The sequence below is a fragment of the Stigmatopora nigra genome, unplaced genomic scaffold, assembly GCF_051989575.1.
Source record: "Stigmatopora nigra isolate UIUO_SnigA unplaced genomic scaffold, RoL_Snig_1.1 HiC_scaffold_60, whole genome shotgun sequence".
NCBI classification, from domain to species: Eukaryota; Metazoa; Chordata; class Actinopteri; order Syngnathiformes; family Syngnathidae; genus Stigmatopora; species Stigmatopora nigra.
Window position 1 is genome coordinate 2,501 of NW_027551638.1, and position 21,822 is coordinate 24,322.

The 21,822-nt window shown below is 42.5% G+C and overlaps 1 long non-coding RNA gene across 1 annotated transcript in view; it reads right to left on the reverse strand.

Moving 5' to 3' along the window:
• The window catches only part of LOC144193075 (uncharacterized), a 43,842-nt gene that overhangs the window by 278 nt on the left and 21,742 nt on the right, over nt 1-21,822 (reverse strand). The window contains exons 3-5 of the long non-coding RNA XR_013325592.1: nt 16,071-16,175; nt 315-479; nt 1-57 (exon numbers count right to left, since the gene is read on the reverse strand). The exon at nt 1-57 is cut by the window's left edge and continues 108 nt beyond it. This is a non-coding gene — a long non-coding RNA (uncharacterized LOC144193075). The remainder of the gene's footprint in view (nt 58-314; nt 480-16,070; nt 16,176-21,822) is intronic.

The following is a 21,822-nucleotide window of genomic DNA, read 5'->3' on the forward strand; positions in this document are numbered from 1 at the left end:
TGCCACATGTTGACGAACATAAACTCCATGGTGACCATTCATCCCAAGCACCGGCCACTGAAAATAGGAGAAGCAAAAGTATGGTTTGCATATAGCAGCACCCATTTTATTACTGTCGAATTCAAGTTCTGTTTCAAATTATCTTGAAAATGTATTAATATTCTGTGTTTAATCATATTTCATATATCTTCATGCCAAAAAGGTATCAATTTCTATGTAACAAATCAGGTTTACTTGAATAGGTGAGCAAGTACCAACCGGATGGCCTGACGGTTGTAACGAGTTGACCAGATTGAGTGGGGAAGGGAATTTACCTGGACAAACTACAGGGTTGCAAGTTCTTTGCTCTTGTAGGGGCCCACTACATTGGGTACTGTAAGAGGAAGAGACACAGAAACGAGTACGACTCTGCCAGCCATCCCCGCATGTAGCAGAACACAAACTCCATGCTGACCACTCTTCACCTGAGGTTGATTCAACTAAAGGGGGAGAGCAAGTGAATAACAGGAATGAAGGAAAGGCAGAAGGGGGAAAAGGAGCCAAAATGACCATATAGGATGTAGATAAAATGAAGAGCTAGCTATAAAGGGTTATTTTCTTCACATGGAACAACACAACCAATCTAAAAGATACACATTATTTTCTAAGAATGTAATGGATACCGCATTTAGTGGGTAATGAAAAATGACTATTTTCCAAAATCCAGTATTCAAAATGAATAATTTTCACACTGTTGATAAAACAAATAAGTCAGCGGCTTAACCAAACTGCAGAGGGTCAGGACTTTCAATGTTACACAGTGGGGCAAATACATATTTAGTCACCCACCAATTGTGCAACTACTTCCACTTGAAAAGATTAGAGAGGCCTGTAATAGTCAACATTGGTAAACCTCAACCATGAGACAGAATGTGGGGAAGAAAAGATGAAAGTCACTGTTTGATTTTTAAAGATTGTATTTCCAAATTAGAGTGGAAAATATGTAATAATAATAACTTCTTCTAATGAGGTCTAACGATGTCTCCACTCGCAACCTGTATTAATAGCATTTGTTTTAACTCATTAACGGTACAGAGCTGGGACCACATTAACAAAGGCTACTATCAATAACACAATGTGCTGCCAGAGACTCAAATCCTGCTATGCCAGACGTGTCCCCCTGCTGAAGCCACTAAACATACAGGCATGTCTTCGGTTCACTAGAGAGCATTTGGATGATCCAGAAGAGGACAGAGAGAATATGTTATGGTCAGATGAAACCAAAATAGAACTTAATGGTGGAAAAACATGTTATTGTGTTTGGAGGAGAAATACTGAATTGTATTCGAAGAATACCATACCCACTGGGAAGCATGGGGGTGGAAACATCATGCTTTGGGTTGTTTTTCTGCAAAGGGACAAGGAAAATTGATCTGTGTAAAGGAAAGAATGAATGGGGCCATGTATCGAGATTTTTGTGTGAAAATCTTCCATCAACAAGGACATTAAAAATGTGACGTGGCTAGTCTTTCAGCATGACTAGAACAGGAAAAAGCAAAGGCGGTGGACTATGCATGTACATACACAACGAATGGTGCTGTGACTGCAAGATGATTGACACTCACTGTTATCCGGATTTGGAGCTATTGGCAATACGATGCAGGCCATATTATCTACCGAGGGAGCTAACGGTCGTCATAGTAACGGCTATCTACATACCTCCAAATGCTAACGTCAACACAGCTCTCGACCTACTGCTAACGGCTGTAAATAAACAACAGCTCGACCACCCTGATGGAGTCTTTATTGTCGCTGGTGACTTCAACAAAGCATGTTTAAAGACTGTTCTACCCAAGTTTATCCAATATGTCAAATGCAATACAAGACAAGACAAAATTCTCGACCATGTCTACTCGAACATCAAACATGCCTATAAAGCAGCTCCTCTCCCACATCTAGCTGGATCAGACCATCTCTGCATATGTCTAACCCCTGCGTACACCACACTTCGAACGCAGACAAGGCCAAAAATAAAGACAATAAAAAATTGGCCCGAGAACGCTCTTTCTAAGCTGCAGGACTGCTTTTCCCGCACCAACTGGGAACTTTTCGAACACAACGACCTCCTGGACTATACAGAAACTTTACTCTCCTACATCAGAAACTGCATTGACAACGTTACTACAGACAAACTGATACGGGTTTTCCCTAACCAAAAACCCTGGATGACCAAAGAGACACAAGCACTTATCAAATGCCGTAACACCGCCTACAGATCGGGGGACAAGAGAAAGTATAGAGCTGCCAGAGCAGAGCTGAAAAGAGGCATAAAGAAGGCCAAGGCAGCATATACTAAGAAAATCAAGGAGCACTTCAAAGAAAATAACCCAAAGAAGATGTGGCAGGGAATACGACATATCATTAACTACAAGAACAATTCTATGTCTGTAAACGCGAATGCCTCACTAGCGGAGGAACTGAACCATTTCTTTGCCCGCTTTGAAACTGACAAATCAGACTCAGTGTCAACACTCCCACCACCACCCTGCGACAATACACTGGAGTTTCTGGAACAGGAAGTGAGAATGGAAATGCAGTCTGTGAACACCAGGAAGGCTGCTGGTCCAGACGGAATACCTGGCAAGGTGCTCAAAGCCTGTGCTGAAGAGCTGGCAGGAGTCTTTGTGGACATTTTCAATCGGTCCTTGCAACAATCCATCTTTCCTGCCTGCCTGAAATCTGCCACCATCATTCCTGTCCCCATAAAGCCAACCATCGACAGCTTGAACAATTATAGGCCTGTTGCTCTCACGCCTGTGATCATGAAGTGCTTTGAAAAGTTGGTGGCCCGACACATCAGAAATACAATCCCCCCCCCTCAGTTGACCCTCACCAGTTTGCTTATAGAGAAAACAGGTCCATTGAGGATGCTATCGCCGTGGCTCTACACACAGCACTGAGCCACCTGGACCACCAGGGGAACTATGTGAGGATGCTTTTCATTGACTATAGCTCAGCCTTTAACACTATTAAGCCGAACATTCTGAAGGACAAACTCTACCACCTTGGACTATCCTCTTCAATCTGCTGCTGGATAAAGAACTTCTTGACTGGCCGACCACGAACTGTCAGAATGGGCCCATACCTCTCTTCCTCCATTACACTGAACACTGGCTCACCACAAGGCTGTGTACTGAGTCCTCTCCTGTACTCCCTGTACACATACGACTGCACACCAGCCCACCAGTCAAACTCCATCATCAAATTCGCCGATGACACCACTGTGATCGGACTCATCTCAGGTGGGGATGAGTCGGTTTACAGAGACGAGGTCGACAAACTGTCTTTTTGGTGCTCGGCGAACAATCTTACACTAAATACCACAAACACTAAAGAAATAATCCTGGACTTTCGCAAGCGCAGCACAGACCTGGCCCCACTCCTTATTAACGGAGTATGAGTAGACAGGGTCCAATCCTTCAAATTTCTGGGAGTCCATGTCACGGATAGGCTCTCCTGGTCTACAAACACTACGGTGGTAGTGAAAAAGGCCCAGAAACGACTCCACTTTCTCAGGGTACTGAGAAGGGACAAAGTGGACACCAAGCTCCTGGCAACCTTCTACAGAGCCACTGTGGAGAGCATCCTGACTTACGGCATTACAGTGTGGTATGCCGGAAGCACGGCAGCAGCCAAAAAAGCCATGCAGAGGGTGATTAACACTGCCCAGAACACCGTCGGCTCCTCTCTGCTATCACTAGAAGACATTGCCAACCCCTCAGAAGAGCCGGGTCCATTGTTGGGGACCCATACCATCCTGGACACGGCCTGTTCCAGTTGCTTCCATCTGGCAGACACTACAGGTCCTACAAAGCACGGACAAACAGTCTCAGCTTTTTCCCAACAGCCGTCAGGACTCTGAACCTGCAGCAACACGTGACGTGATGACAACACAAATCCCTTCTATGAAATTAAGTCGCAATGAAGTAACAGGAAGTTCATTTGGCGTGGATCTGCCTTCCACAGGCTGAATAAAGGGAGGGTAGGTAAGAAGACTGTGAGAGGTAAGTGATCCATCTTATGCTTGTTGGCATCGGTGAGTTAACTTGCAGTCGCCGGATTGATGGCGCTCACGGCGGAGAGCTAACAAGTATGAATATGTCATAAATAAATGTCATAAATGTGTCTTGCCTGGGAAGACGAACTCGTGGAGAAGCACTATACAATTTCGTCATACGCTGCTGAGGGTATGATGACTACTAGGCTTTTTGTCAAGTCAATGATGACGACAATGCCTATGTCTGATTTTTATTTTCATGACAATGATCCCAAACACACAGCCAGGGCAACAAAGAAGTGGTTTCGTAAGAAGAATTTCAAGGTCCTGGAGTTGCCAAGCAAGTCTCTAGAACTCAACCCCATAGAAAATCTGTGGAGGGAGTTGAAAGTCCTTCTTGCCGAACGACAGCCCCAAAACATCACTGCTCTTGTGAGGATCTGCATGGAGGAATGGGCAACCAAGCATTGTGGTAAATCCATCCAAAATATCCCACGGTAGGGGCAAGGTGTCTGACTTTCTGACGGCGCTTTTAACCCTAAAAAAAACTCAATACTCAAAGAAACAGCATATTAGAGCTAAACAGAGGAAATGCCTGACGTTAATGGAAACAGAATGGGGGTGTGAACGCTTGGAAAATGGACTGAATCTATGGATGGAACACAATTTAACCGCTTTGCTAATGGATTGCTAACGGATTGGTTGCAGATTGCTAGCGGATTGCTAGCGGATTGCTAGCGGATTGCTAGCGGATTGCTAGCGGATTGCTAGCGGATTGCTAGCGGATTGCTTGCGGATTGCTAGCGGATTGCTACCAGATTACAAGCGGATTCCTAACAGATTGCTAACAGATGGCCAACATAGTAGTTCAGGCAGGCAGCGACACACAAGTTACATGACGATTTGTAATGAATGCCGATATAACAGCGAGGAGAATCAAAGGCTTAGCAGTCATCCATGTCGCGAGTTACAATGGTTTGTGGATGACTGGGCTCAAGTGTAAGCCAGCACTGTTGTTCGAGCTAACGCCAAAGCTGCCGGAAGTTCCCAGAATACACAACTCTGATTGATAGTGGAGCCTAGGATGTTAAACTCCCAACTGTTTATATAAATGAACCTTTTACCTCAATAAAGCATGATCAAGCTTAGTTTTGCTCATGCTGTCTTTAAAAAACACGATAGCGGCTAGCCTAAAATATGCTAGCTGCTAGCATAACATACGCTAGTGGATAACATAACATACGCTAGTGGCTAGCATACCATCCGCTAGCGGCTAGTATACCATCCGCTACCGGCTAGCATAACATCTGCTAGCGGCTAGCATAACATCTGCTAGCGGCTAGCATATAATAGGTATGCTGTCGGCTAGAATAACACACGCTAGCCTGGTGTCATGCTAGCACTTTTTCAAAATAAGTGTTCTATGTATTGACAAAAAAAAGAATATATACCCGAAAATGAGACTGTGCCCTGTCACATGGTGCGTTTCATAGGTGTGAAAATACGGTAATTGAAAAAAATCGGGTTTCCAAAAAAATTATCCGATTGACACCAAATTCAACACACATTCGCAATCTGCCGTCAGGGGTGTTAACCCGGAGTTTAAAGATCATAAGTCTCTTAACAGCATAAAAAAAACAATGAAATATAAAAAAAACAATACGATCTGATTGCAAATATACAATCTGCTGGATTTCAACAAAAACTGTCAGGGTTTTGAATCCGGCCGTTCAGAAGGTCTGTGCCAAATTTTACAGTTGTTTTTTTGTTTGTTGACAGAACCACAAATCGACAATCAATAACACTTCAAACCGGTATTTCCCAAAAATGCTGTTTTCAGAACAAATAAGGTCAGCGTGCAGGGAAGCGGAAAAACGTATTGGGGCAAAACTTAGCTCAAACTATTCATTGGCATACCATGCATACAAAGAAAAAAACACAAGCAACAACAACCTCTGTTGGATCTCAACTTCTCCGAAAACCTACATCCCTGATTCACCCTAATCGGCTGCCTCCAGCCTTACAACATGGAGTGTGCATTATTACAAATGTTAGTGTTCAGTGAAAAGGAAGTGTGCTTCCTCTCTGAAAGTAAAATCTCCCAAAAGCAGGTCTCGCAAACAGGAATGGCAGCAATATCTGTTTTTTCCTCGTAAACATGAATAAAATCAGTATGTATTGGAATAATTTCTGTTCTATTCAAATGTATCCTGGCTACGGAAATTGGCTCTTGGGATGTGGAATGTCACTTCTCTGGTCAGGAAAGAGCTTGAGCTAGTGCGGGAAGTTCAAAAGTTCCAGCTCACCTCTATGCACAGCTTGGGTTCTGGTACCACTCCTCCAAGGATGGTTGGACACTTCCACTCTGGAGTTGTTCACGTTGACGGGCGCCAAGCAGACGTGGGCATACTTATTGCCCTACGGCTCAGTGCCTGTAAATTGGGGTTCACCGTGGTAGACGAGAGGGTAGCATCCCTCCGCCTTCCTTGACTGATGTTTGCTGCACGTATGGACCAAATGGCAGCTCAAAATACTCAACGTTTTTGGAATCCTTAGAAAGTTTACTGGAGAGTGTGGATTACCTCGTTATGCTAGGGGACTTATATGCGTATGTGGGCAATAACACTGAGACCTGGAGGGGTCTGATTGAGAATAACGGCCCCGATGATCGGAACTTGAGTGATGTTCTAATAAGTAAATGGAAAATAGAACATAAACAATAAAAATCTTAACTTTCAGATGAGCGGTGTCTGGTTTCCCAAGCAGGGAATCGGGCAGAAAGAGACCATAAAAATGTGGCGATAATACAAACACAGGATGAACCTGCCAGCAAAATGACTACAAGCAGGAGGCAGGAGACTCCCTTATCCGCCCTGGACGATGAACACGAGTTGAGGGATGGCTGACAGGACGGGCGAGGATTAGCCTTTCCTTTGTCCTCACGTTGTATAATGGCGATTGCAGGAGAGAGACTTCAGCATTCTATCAAATATTTGCGAGGACAAGGATCGAATAGAATTTCCTCCAGCGCGCTGTTTTGTGACTTTTCTTTCTTAGACAATAAATTGTTTAGATTAGAATGCGTCGTGTCTGGAAACAAATGCATGTAACTTTAAGAATTGCGGGGTGAATAGTTGATTTAAAAAACATAGTTCCTTTAAATGGTGATCCCGGAAGTGACCAAAAGAGACTTCAAACCAGAAGGACAGAGAGGACAAAAATTCAGTTGGACTGGTCTCCCAGGTGCCCGAACAAAAAAAAGTAAGCAGAAACCTGTTTGAGTGATTCACGAATGTTGCTATAGTTATAGTTTGGGAGACATATAGTACAATTGTTTCCTTTTATCTAGATTTTATTGTTTATTGAATTGAGAATTGTATTGTTGACCAGTAGGGTAACGGAATTCCTACTAATGTCAGGGTAACAGTTCCTGACCTAGGGTAATATTGGACCTGCAAAGGTGGGGTAACAAGGAACCCACCAAGTCGGGTGACACAGTTCCGACTTAATACGCCAGGGTAACATAGTTCCTACTTAACACGACAGGGTAACACAGTTCATACTCAACATGTCAGGGTAACTCAGTGCATACTTAATATGTCAGGGTAACAGAGTTCCTGGTCCAGGGTAACATATGATCTGGAAAAGTGGGGTAACAAAGTTACCACTAGTCTCGTCGTAATTGACGCAGAGCCGGAAGCGGCCGAGCACTGTAACGTTTCGGTATACATTGGACATTTAGGGAACCTCAAAAGCCGGTTGCCAGCACAGTTGCACCTCGAGATATGAGCTTAATTTGTTCCAGGACTGAGCTCGCATGTCAATTTAATTGAAAGTTTTCCATAGAAATGAACATAAATCTAATAAATTCATACCAACCTTCTGAAAAAAACACCAAAAAACAGGATATTGGATTGGAAAAAACATTTTTACTTCTTCTATCTAATTCGCCATATATTAACAAAGTAACAAATAAATAGTGGTTTAATATTACTGAAACATGTTTAATAGTATTAAAATTAGACAGATTTCGTGGAGGGGAGAGAGAGACAAACAGAGGGGGAGAGAGGGAAGGAAACTTTTTTTGCACAGCAACACACTCGTAATATAACATAAACAAATTTAAATGAACTTGGATTACGATGGAGATACACTCAAAAATAAGTTTAATCTAACCTCACACTAAACTTAATTCTGAAATTCTAAAAAATGCAACGCTTCGCCCGGTGCCTGTAGAGCCAATACACGCGGGAGTTGCGAACAGAAAGACAGTGCCCATGATGTTCTTATGAGCAGCCTCTCGCATCCGCTGTCTGCTCGTATGTCAAAATTTGTCTCGTATCTCAAGATAAATATTTGTTGAAAATTTTACTCGTATCTCAAATTCCTCGTATGTCGGGGCAGTTGTATGTCAAGGTATTACTGTACTCCCAGTTTAACATGTACTTGAAGGAACACCTTTGCCATGTCCCGAATGACAACCATTGTGGGATAGACTGGCCAACTAGCTTAATAATTGTTTGTACATGTCAAGCCATGTGGCCAAACTGGTTTTACAATTGTTTGTTAAGACAGTGGAAAGTAGGATAGGCTAACTAGCTGGCCTTGCAATTGTTTGTTCACATCGCAAAATGTAAGATAGGCCGGCTAACAGGGTTTGCAATTGTTTGCTTATATTGTATGATGTGGCCAACTCGCTTTGGAATTGTTTGTTCGAATTGCGCAATGTTAGATAGGCTGCAGCAGTTTGTGTGAGCTATAAAAATATTTTGTTTGCATACAACTTTGCTCTGCAAATTTCTAACCATATTAGCCCAAAGTTTTGTTCACATAAACTGTCCCACATTGTTGTTGTTAAGTCACTTCAAGCGCCTGAGGATTACCCTCAGACAGCGCTAGAGCTGCCGCTGGAACGCGGATTAGTTCATCCGGGGGGTAGTCGGAGGTTAGGGGCAGTCGAATATCTCCGGCTGGATGAAAAATGTAGGGTGCCACGTTCCTTGTTGGCAGCTCTGAGTGGTATTTGTTGGAATTCGCAGACCGCGGCGAGCGGCCTCTCAGGAGACACCTCAAGAAGGTTTCCAACTTTGTCTCCCCCACATCGTTGTCTTAGAAATAATACAGTTTTCCTATATAAAGACGGACCCATTGTTCATTCAGATGGAGTTGCAAAGGACACCACGCTGAACGGTTCTCCGCTGTTAGAGTGAGGTGGGTTTGTTGCCAGACTGCAGAATGGAGATCGGAGGGTTACGGATGTGGGGTATGTGCGGATGCGTAGTGTGGGGTGTTGCCTGTTTGCTGCAATGGGTAGAGAGGCATGGTTTCTTTCCCAATTTTAGGGATGTGAAGGGTTTGATGACCGTAGAAGGGGAATTGTTGAAGAAAATATTTCAGTAAGTGAATAGAAAATAGTTTTGTAAGCATGGAGAAAAGATTGCAAATGCAGAGAAAATAAAGTGTGGGGAAAGCAACTGAAGGTGTGCAGAGAGTTTACTTGGTGAGTGGAGTGGAGTTAAAGTATTTTGTGGGCTGCTATGTGAGTGTTGCTACAGAAAGTGGCTCTTATATTAGGTGAACATCGTCTTGGTGGGGGTGAGACAAGTCAGTTGCCATAGGAACTCAGTCAGTAATTTTAGCTATCCTTGGGTGGGTTAGCAAAATGGGGGTGATTTGTGAATTAGACCTTAAGTATTAAGAATTATTTGATTGTTAATGATATCAAACATGAAAAGAACTATGCAGAAATGGCATTCATCCAAATAATTAAGTGAATTGTACCTGGCTGGTTTAGATAAAATAATCGACTTAAGATAGGCATAATTTCCCTGAGCGGATGAAATATGATTTGGCGTGGGTCATATTAATGACTATTAGAATATTAATTATATTACGGATTGCATGACGAAGGGCAAAACAAAGACTGTTGACAACATCCTCCATTCCTCCATTGAAATGGTCAACCCGACGTACATTCCCTCGCTGCTGCGGTGATCTGGTGACGGGTCTCTTTTTACCAGGGCAGGTTTGGAATGAGAAAGATTGTGAGTTTACCCTTTGATTTCTGTCTCCATGAAGTGTGGGAAAAGCAACTGAAGGTATGCAGAGAGTTCACTTGGTGAGTGGAGTGGAGTTAAACTATATTGTGTGCTGCTGTGCGAGTGTTGCTACAGAAAATGGCTCTTATATTAGGTGAACATCGTCTTGGTGGGGGTGAGACAAGTCAGTTGCCATAGGAAGTAATAATATAATTAATATTCTAATAGTCATTAATAGTCTTCTTGTGTTGACCACCGAGAAATAGTCAATTGATCAGATATTAGGGTGAAAATGATTTAGAAATTTAAAATCGATTTATGGAATCGCCTATAAGCCCTTTTTCAGGGATGGTGGTAACAAATTATGGGAAAAAAAACATTTCATCAAATGAAAAATGTTGGTGAAAATGCAGCAGCAGTACTCAAATTGTCAAACTTGAAGTGAAGGAACAAATAATCTGCTCAGCGAAATTAAATGTGAGGGCAATGAAAAAGAAAAAATGAAAACTAAGGAAATGCATTGAATTTGGGTTAGTAGAGGGCTTCTCAACAGGAAACGGACCATCGGTGGTGCCAGGTGGTGCCTTAAAGTGGGAACGTCCATACCAAGCATTGCTGACTAACCAACAGACGTGAAAATAGCCGAGAGGGGGATGTGGATCCACCTTTTGCACTGTAAAAAGGTTCTCTCAGTTGAAACGTTTGAGGAGACTAGTGATATAAACTTTCTGACGTAATAAAACAAAACGGCAATCACTCCAATATTGATTAGAAAGATTATTGTTCAGCACGTAAAGTGATAAAACTATAGGGAAATCTTTTATATTAGTTTTATTGTCTCCATATGCAAAAAAAGTGAAATTGTTTCAATTGAGACTAAACCTTCTTACAAAGGGATAAAATAAACGACCAGAAGAGAGAAACTACAATGGGAAACCGAAGGAGCCACCCAACACAAGAACGGCTTCTATGCACACAAGCAATGCGTTCCACGATCATTGTTTGAAGTATTGTCAAAATGGATCCATGGGAGGAGCCATGTCTCAATGGGAAGGATAGTATAGTCCCAGAGGTCTCAAACCTACTTTAAAAAATGTTGCAGGAACTGTTTTCAGTTTCTGAACATGGATTTCATCGAGCTGAACCAAGGTGGCATATACTGTAACCCAGGTACTGTCTGGTAGTCATTGACCAAGTGGGTTGAATCCAAGTGGGTTGGGTCCAAGAAAGCGGACGACAAGGCAGTCGCAAAAGCCATATGCAAAAGGATCATTCCAAGCAAAGGAATACCACAAGTCATTTGGAGTGATGGTGGTGCTCCCTTTGTGAGCCGCATGATCCAAACTATTGGACGGCATCTTGGAATCAACCTGAGGTATCATTGCGCCTGCTGCTCCAAAAGTGCTGGACTGTTGAAAGAACCAATGGAACAGTAAGACTCAGACTGGTGGTGGAGGAGACTGGTGAAACAGATTCCCTCACTCAGTGCTTATGCAAAATGTTCCAAGAAAGAACTGTGATAAATGCGAATGATCTGCCGACATCTTCTCGGTCTCCCACACAGGTCCGGTCCCCATGCAACCTGGTACTCTTCAAGGTGATGAAAAGAAAGTGCTGGTCATCTCCACGTGGGGACAGAGCTCACCATGTGATTTTGACTGCTAACTTCACCAAGTTGGCCACCACCGTCAAAGCTGATGAACGAGTGTTGGAGCTCGCGACCATGATCCTTTGTGGGGCTCGGATGTACCCCTCAAACACAAACCCTGGTCAGTCTCCTCCAAAAACCTAATGGCTATGTCCCCCTGAGTTGGAGTGGCAAGACAATTCACTGCAGGTTCCAGGCCTGTGTCGGCGCGTCAGTCCGGCTGCAGCAAGGCCGAGAGGCCCAGGTAGCCGCCATTGTCCAGGTGAATTTCCAGGGCCGCCCTGCTCTTGACAGAGTGGCCGCCCAGCGGGAGGGTGTGTGTGCCGTGGTGGGAGACTCGTGCTGCGCTTTCATCCTTGCCGACGTGTCCTGCTTTGTCCATGATGCCCAGCAGGCTATGAGGATCATGCAGAGCGCTGTGACCGGAGATCCGGTTCCACAGCGGGGATGGCTCGACTGGTTCCTCTCAGGCTCATGGACACACTCTTTTGAAAGCCTTTGTACCGGTCATAACTGTTATTGCTCTTGTGCTTGTTATCCTAACCTGTTGTTTACCCTGCTTCTCAGCTTTGAACAAACGTACCATTAATGCCAGTCGAACATACCATGATTGTGTAAACGCAGCTAATGTTAATTCGTATACACATGCAACAACCCATATCCCAATCAGACCTTGATGTTGTGCTACTGTCTGACACTGATTAATATGTCTTTCCTATTCTGAGACACCAGGCGATCGTCAAAAGCGGGAGGTCAAGAGAGGAATTTTCCCTCAACTGCATGACGTTTTTTGCCCCTTTCTGGTCGGTCTAAACTTCATTTGTGAAGAATTTAATTAAAAAGTAGCGTCGGTAACAATTAAATTTCCATTTTTTTATACTCACAAAAAGAGGGAATTGTGGGACAGACTGGCCAACTGGCTTAATAATTGTTTGTTCATGTCTTGCTATGTGGCCAAACTGGTTTTACAATTTTTTTTTTAAGACATTGGAATGTAAGATAGGCTAACTAGCTGGCCTTGCAATTGTTTGTTCACATTGCGAAATGTAAGATAGGCTGGCTAACAGGGTTTGCAATTGTTTGCTTGTATAGTGCCATAATCTATCCCAGTGATTTTCAACCACTGTGCCGCGGCACACTAGTGTGCCGTGAGAGATCCTCAGGTGTGCCGTGAGAAATTATCCAATATCCTTTTTTTTAAATTAACATTTATTAATAGATTTCTGCAAATATGATGTCATTGTCCAATGTCCGTGCTGCAAAGGCTGGCAGCGTAATGTAATATTTGTCCGTGTGGCAACACGTAGTTGATTGACACGTTCCGCCAAGAAAATTAGTGATGCACCGTGGTGACAGTCATGGAGAAGTTTTTAAAAAGGACAACTGCAAACTCCGAACTGCGCCCTGGACAAGATTCTGACCCGGATAAAGGCCCTAGTATGAGTGGTGGAGAAAACAAAGCAAAGACGGTGAGCTCAAGGCAATATAGTAAAAGCTATCTTTCGTTTGGATTTACTTTCACCGGGGATGAGACGACACCTATTCCGTTATGCCTGGTGTGTGGCGAGAAGCTATCCAACAGCGCCATGGTGCCAAGCAAGCTTAAACGCCATCTCCAAACGAAACACCCGTCGCTTCAAAACAAGCCGATAGACTATTTTGTTCGCCTGCATGTAAACACAGAGAAACAGGCAACGTTTATGAGAAAAACCACAAAGGTAAATGAGAAAGCGCTCAAAGCTAGTTACCTAGTCGCCGAACTTGTTGCTAAATCAAAAAAGCCGCACACTGTGGCAGAGACATTAATACTACCTGCCTGTAAAGCCATTGTCAACGAGATGCTCGGCCCTGGTGCGGCTAAAGACATAGATAAAGTCCCGCTCTCTGATAACACAATTGCCAGGCGTATTGATGACATGTCTACAGACATCGAAAGCCATGTTTTGGAAAAGATACGCATCAGTAGGAAATTTGCGTTGCAAGTTGACGAGTCTACGGATATTAGTGGACATTCTCAGCTCTTGGCCAATGTGCGTTTTGTGGATGGTGATGCCATTAGAGAAAACTTCCTATTTTGCAAGACACTGCCAGAAAAAACAACTGGAGAGGAAATTTTTCGGGTCACATCGGAATATCTTGACCAGGGAGGACTTACGTGGGAAAACTGCACAAGTGTGTGCACTGATGGAGCTGCAGCCATGGTCGGGCGCACCAAAGGCTTCGTGAGTAGAGTGAAGGAAAGAAACCCAGATCTGATTATTACGCACTGTTTTTTGCACCGTGAGGCCCTCGTTGCGAAGACTTTACCAGTAGAACTGGTTCCTGTGTTGGACGATGTGGTGCGCATGGTGAACTTTGTGAAGACACGACCTCTGAAAAGCCGTATATTCGCATCTCTGTGTGAGGAAATGGGAGCGGAGCATAAAGCCTTATTGCTCCATACGGAGGTCCGATGGTTGTCGCGCGGTAAGGTGCTGACCCGTGTGTATGAGCTGCGAGAGGAACTTAAAATGTTTCTGACAAATGAGAGGTCTGATTACTCAAATCAGTTTGCAAGTGATGAGTGGTGCGCAAAGTTGGCATACCTGGCTGATATATTTCATCATCTTAATGAACTGAACACAAGGATGCAGGGCCGAAATGAAAACCTGCTTACAAGCACAGATAAAATAAATGGATTCCGTTTAAAGGTGCACCTCTGGCAACAACATGTGCAACGTGCCAACCTGGAGATGTTCCCACTCACAGACAAACAGCAAAGCAACACTGCTGCACTGTCTGAGGTAATAGGTAAACATTTGAAAAGTCTTGAGGAGAAGTTGTCATTTTATTTCTCTTCAGCCTCCACTGAATGCTTTGACTGGGTTAGGGACCCATACAGCTCGGCATCAGTTGTTCGAAAGGACATGACTTTACAAGAGCAGGAGGAACTAACTGAACTGAGACAGGATCGTGGTTTAAAACTAAGATTTGCTGATCTTCCTTTGGACAGTTTTTGGTTGACTGCTGCCAAGGAGTTCCCCATTCTGGCCAACAAAGCTGTTCTGACATTGCTCCCATTTTCCACAACATATCTGTGTGAGCTGAGCTTTTCAAGCCTAACTGCTATAAAAACTAAAAACAGAGAGAGACTGAGAGCTGTTGAAGAAGAGCTTCGTGTGTGTCTTTCTACTATTCCTGCCAGGATATCGGCTTTGTGTTCATCTAAACAGGCCCAGGTTTCACACTGACTGAGTATAAATAAATTGAGAAATTATATTGTAATTAAATATACTATACAGAGTGTCATTTTGTAAAATCTTTGGTTAGTGGTGTGCCACAAATTTTTCCAATGTAAAAAAGGTTGAAAAACACTGATCTATCCAATCAATATGTGGCCAACTTGCTTTGGAATTGTTTGTTCGAATTGCGCCATGTGCAGTTTGGGTGAGCTATAAAAATAGTTTGCTTACAACTTAAACCTGCAAATGTCTAACCATATTAGCCCAAAGTTTTGTTTACATAAACTTTGTTCTATATCGCTGTCTTAGAAATATCACCGTTTTTCTATATAAAGACGGAGCCACTCTTCATTCAGAGAGAGTTGCGAGGGGGACAGACTGTGAGCGTGTTCACAGTCCGGTAATAAACCTATTTCCTGTTCCTGAATTTGTATTTCAGATCTTTCACCACACCACCTGGAGCAGAGAGTTTGCAAAACTATATTGGTCCATTTTTCAGGCAGCACAACATTCGTCCTCTTCTCACCCATCACTTACCGTCCAAATTTGCCGTTGACAGCTGCAGTGCCGTTAAATTCCTGTAAAAACAATTCCCGTGGATAGCAAGATGACCATATTGTTTGCATTCAAGTATACTGACAAATACAACTTATTGAAATACACAATGAAGACTCCACTTCTTATCAACATATGTATTATTTACACTAAAATTCAGCAGTTGTTTTAATGCAAATGCTGCTGTATACAAACAGTGGAAAATGTGCATATCATTCTAACATTCCACGCTGTCATGTTTCTGAGATTTGTGAAGGGTGATTCATGTATTGTTACAGAGCATCTGCACAAACCTTCACATACAAAATACATCTGGAGGAAAAGAAATCTGGAGATTTCTTTAAATATGAATTTTGTAGTCTTACAATTTGAGTAAAAGCAAAGTCAAATAAAAAGAAAAAAAGTAGACAAAGTGTCAAAAATGAATCTTAACTAAATTTGAGCAAGGGGAAAAATATCAAGGAATCAACAATACATCTTACATTAACACAAAAGCTAATATTTCTCTCTCATTGAAATACTAGCAGATGACATTATAGTAAAATATCCAATGCAGGTGGAATGTTTCTTACCTGCCTGAAGGTTTTGGTGCCCACTCTTAGGCTTGTGCACATTATCAAGCTTGTGACTATACACTGAACGAAGTGACTGACTGCGAAAAATATGCACATCCTTACCTAGAGTAGGGCAAGGGCGAGAGTAGAAGTGGTGATTAGAAATCAAGACAGCTCAAATGTAATATTCAGGGTGTGACATAACCACAACCGATCACAGCACAGCTCCTCATAAACACACATACACAAATTGTTTTTATTTAGCTTGTATTCAAGTGAAACCAACTCAACACCCTGTTGTCTAGTCATCCAACAGTGAGGTTAAAATGATGAGATCCTGAGACAGCTAACAAGAATGGGGATTTATTTCTATTGCTTTCAATATCTATCTACAGTGGTAGGTACCCGTTTGGTCGACGGACGTTTGGTCGACGGTCCATTATAATTTTGAGAGCGAGATATTACCTGGTTGATCGCTTTCAACAGTAAACTCTTTCTCTCTCAAGATTATAATTTTGAGAGCGAGCGAATCCGGCGAGGGAGAGAGAGAGAGGGAGGGAGAGGGGGAGAGGGAGGGGGGGGAGAGGGGGAGAGAGGGAGAGAGGGAGGGGGGGGAGAGAGGGGGAGAGGGGGAGAGAGGGAGAGAGGGAGAGAGGGAGAGAGGGTGAGAGGGAGAGAGGGAGAGAGAGAGACAGATACACATGTACACGTGTACACGTGTACACGTGTACACTTGTACACTTGTACACTTGTACACTTGTACACTTGTACACTTGTACACTTGTACACTTGTACACTTGTACACTTGTACACTTGTACACTTGTACACTTGTACACTTGTACACTTGTACACTTGTACACTTGTACACTTGTACACTTGTACACTTGTACACTTGTACACTTGTACACTTGTACACTTGTACACTTGTACACTTGTACACTTGTACACTTGTACACTTGTACACTTGTACACTTGTACACTTGTACACTTGTACACTTGTACACTTGTACACTTGTACACTTGTACACTTGTACACTTGTACACTTGTACACTTGTACACTTGTACACTTGTACACTTGTACACTTGTACACTTGTACACTTGTACACTTGTACACTTGTACACTTGTACACTTGTACACATGTACACATGTACACTTGTACACTTGTACACTTGTACACTTGTACACTTGTACACTTGTACACATGTACACTTGTACACATGTCCACATGTACACATGTCCACATGTACACATGTCCACATGTACACATGTACACATGTCCACATGTACACATGTACACATGTCCACATGTACACATGTACACATGTACACATGTACACAGATTTTTTTTTACCTAGGTCTAGAATGTCTTGTGTGTCTTGTGTCTGTCTTGCTTCTGCAAGCAAAGAAATTTCCCAAAATGAAATAAAGTTCTAATCTAATTGAAACAAAATAGTCAAAACAGGTGTCCCCGAGTCAATTTCTTTTGCCTGTTATGGTCCGGAAGCACCTGCCAGAGGGCAGCAGGTTGAAGTGGTGTAAGTCGGGATGAGTACAGATGCTCCCCTACTTACGAACATTCGAGTTATGAAAAACGGTACATACGAACATGTCTGCGCATTGCATTAATGTCGAAAAATGTTCGGAAGTAAGAGTTTGTATTGCGCGTCTTTTTCCGAGTAGTGTTTCTTTCTGCCGCTCATACCGACGCCTGGCGCTTTGAGAGCTCAGCTCACCCAGCACCCACCTTCCTCGTAGCTGTGCGGAAGTGCGTGGACGTATCTCCAGTGCGCAAATAACCTTTATAATTTTTATCATTAAATATCTTGTGCACCCATTATTCAATACGGCTGGTGAAAAACGAAAGGCTTCTAGTGAGGGAGGTGCAAGGAAGAGGCAAACCATTTCATTTGAAACGAAAGTGGTAATAATAAAGAAGCTTGATGCGCATGAGAAAGTGGTGAGCGTTGCACGGGAATACAACTTGAATCGTTCGACATATAGAACCTTAAAACATACAAATGCACTTATATAAATCTTCAATATACTTATATAGGCCTTAAACATAAACTATAATACAAAATATAGCACTGAATCAACAGCACACGGTCTACTTGCCAAAAGACATTTAGCCGACTGATGTCTGGCTGAAAGCCAACTCGCAGAATGGGCATCGGCCGAACGTAGAATTAGCCGAACGACTAAATGGCTGACTGACTATCTAGCCGAAAGACGTTTTGCTGACGCGCTCGCCCTGCCCCGGGTCGGGTGTGTGTAAAAGTTATTCTACCTCGGCCCGCGGGCCATTTACGGCCCGTTACTGATAACAACATTCATTTAGAATAACAAGTTACAGATAACAACAATCATTTAGAATAACAAGTTACAGATAACAACATTCATTTAGAATAACAAGTTACAGATAACAACATTCATTTAGAATAACAAGTTACAGATAACATTCATTTAGTATAACAAGTTACAGATAACATTCATTTAGAACAACAAGTTACAGATAACATTCATTTAGAATAACAAGTTACAGATAACATTCATTTAGAATAACAAGGGCATTTATTCACGGCCAAATAAAGTAGTCATAACAGTAAGTAATTAATGACAGAAGAAAAAAAAGTATTTATAACAGTAGATACTGTAATTTACACCAGCATAGAAAACATTGTTATTAATCTTTGAATTAAGGTTCTCATCAAATCATTTTGAATATATATTTCCTAAAATAATGGGAAATTATTTAAAATTAAAATATATTTAAGTTGGGAAATTATTTAAAATTAAAATATAATTAAGTTATATATTTCTGTGTATCTCAAACTCCAAAGAGTTATAAATTAAACAACTGCTACTTTGTCTTCATTTGTTCTCACAGCTGCAAGAAATGATTTTACAGTGCAAAGAAATTGATGGGGAAATATCTTTTATTTTTACATTGACAAATGCATGTCTTACAAAGTTCAAATATGGTGCTGCTTAATAAAAATATTTTGTATACAGTGATCCCTCGCTTATCGCGGTTAATGGGGACCGGACCCCACCGCATTAGCTGCATATCCGCGAAGTAGGCGGGCGCCATAAAAAACGCTTATAGAAACGTATAACACGTGCACAAAACCACCACCAAGCTAATATGCTGTTCATTCAAGTGTTTTATTCCACATTAGAATGCAGGTGTTGTGTTGGTGCATACAAAAAAATCACTGCAAATGAAATAAATGTAAACTTTTATTCAGAAAATTCAGAAATTCAAAAACACCATAGCAGAAATTCAAAAACATCATAGCAGTCCGGATGGATCTCCCGCAGTTCTTTGGCGCGTAAGAAACATTGTTATGGGGAGTTGTGAACATTGTTTTTTTTGGTCGGTGAGGATGCGCCTGTAAACAGCCATGACCTCATCGATGCGATTGCTGAACTCGACTGCCCTCACCATGTTATCGTCCATTTCTTTGGCCTTGCTTTGGAGGTCTTTGGCAGTATTAAAGAAGTCCTGCAAATTATGTAAAGTAAGGCCACCTTTGTCAGCTTCGTCACCCTCGTCGTCGGCAGCAGGCTCCTTTTCCTCCTCACTCGCCGACTTGGTCATCTCCTGTAGGTCCTCCTCTGTCAGTGGGTCTGAGTGACAGTCGATGAGTAGAACCACTTTGAAGGGCAGTCCCTTTTCGGCCAGATAAAGTTTTACCTGCGGAACGAAGGAGTTGAAGAACCAGTCATGTGTGAGGGCCTTGGTGATCTTTTAGACATCCAGTAGACTGGCAGCAAGGCCCTGTTCTGGTTCTTCAACGCGCGAGGATTCAGTGACCTGTGGATCAGGCCGGGCTTCAGCATGAATCCTGAGGCTGCATCTCCATGCAGCGACACATTCCTTAGTCCGACACGCCGCTTAAACCTCTCAAGCCAGCCCTTGCTGGCAGTGAAAACCGTACGTGGTTGTGGGTTAGTCTGGCTTGAGGCACCGGGCAGAGGATCACCTTCGTCGACGTCTTCTTCCACGTCCAGAACGCTGACGTCGTCGTCACCACTCGCATGCACCATGGCGTCGAACAAAGATTTAGGGGGATTAAGTTTCCGTCCAGGCTGATTTGCTTCGCCCTACAATCACGGATCCAAATAACCAGTGAATTTTCCATTCGCACCATGACTTTATTGTAGGTGTTCACAACCCTTTTGGCATCTTTCGTGGAAGATGTTGCAGCAGTTTTGCGGATGTTCTTCTCCTTTTTTATGTACCGCACCGTCGATTCATTCAGGCCGCAATGTCGAGCTACGGTAGCGTAGCTACTACCTGCTCTCAACTTGTCCAATAAACCCACTTTTTCGGTAATAGTCAACATCTTTCGCTTTTTCTTCGGCTCACTAGAAGCACCAAGAGATGGAGAGCGTTTGGGAGGCATCACGAAGGGCTTCACAAAACTTTTGCGCTTAACTTGGCGAGAAAGCGTACTGTACAGCACGAGATAAGCGTGGACTGAGAATGGGCATCGGGAGAAGCTTGGGCTTCCGTGGTGAATGGGCCAATGGGGAGTCGAGTACATTCAGTAAGCAATCAGCTTGCGCGTTTATGCCCGTGATGCGGCTGTGATCCCCCATGATGATTTGCGCATACGTGCATTTTTTGTGTTTTAAAATTTATAAAATGATGAAATTACTAATTCTAATTGAATATTTTGTTTCCACACCTTGTAACACGATGAAATTTATAATTTTAATATATTTTTTTCCCCTAAAAAATCTGCGAAGCTCTACACACGCGATAGCTGAAGCGCGAAGTAGCGAGGGATCACTGTATTTATATTATTTATAATGTGCTAAAATCACGCTGATTTCCTTGGTAAGAGACAGCCATGGACGTTAATGGTGAAAAACCTCAAAATGCACTAAAATGACTTTAAATCCAGCCGAAAACAACATTAAATGAATAAATAGGAATACCGCAGCATAAATAAAATTATTTGCAATTTTTAGAGACCATAACCCTAACCCTTTTAACCCAGTACCGGACCCAATTGCAGTTAAATTATTTGTCCATCAGGTGGGAGTGTTCTGCCAATTTAAATAACAAAAAGATTTGAATTTTAAATAATTTCCCATTATTTTAGGAAATATATATTCAAAATGATTTGATGAGAACCTTCATTCGCAGATTAATCTCAATGTTTTCTATGCTGGTGTAAAGTACAGTATCTACTGTTATAATTACGGGTCAGAGGTTGAAAAACTTGTACAAACACACACGACTGCGGGCAGGGCGAGCGCGTCAGCAAAAATTACTTCAGCTAGATAAGGGTAGATTCGGCTAGATAAGCTGGTCGGCCAATTAGTTGTTCGACTAATTGTATGTTCGCCCAGATGCTCCTTTGGCGAGTTAGCCTTCGGCCAGACGTCAGTCGGCTAAATGCCTTTTGTCAAGAAGACTGACAACGGAATCAACTTAAGAAAAAATTCAACTAATGAACAATCGCTCGGAACCTAACTCATTCGTAAGTAGGGGAGTGTCTGTATTGTTTTTTTATGCCCTTTGCCCTTATGAGTCACCGGGAGTTGTAGATGGTGAACAGGGGGCAGCTGATGATCTTTTGAGCTGTGTTAATCACACTACAATTTTATGTCTGCTTCATAGGGTAGTATACATCTAAAATTAAATGTATGTTAGCTCTCGTTCAATGGTAATTTATTTATACCTCATCACTTTATCATTATTGCTTATAACACAGAAACCGACAAATGTATGATCCTCAGTTTAGGATAATA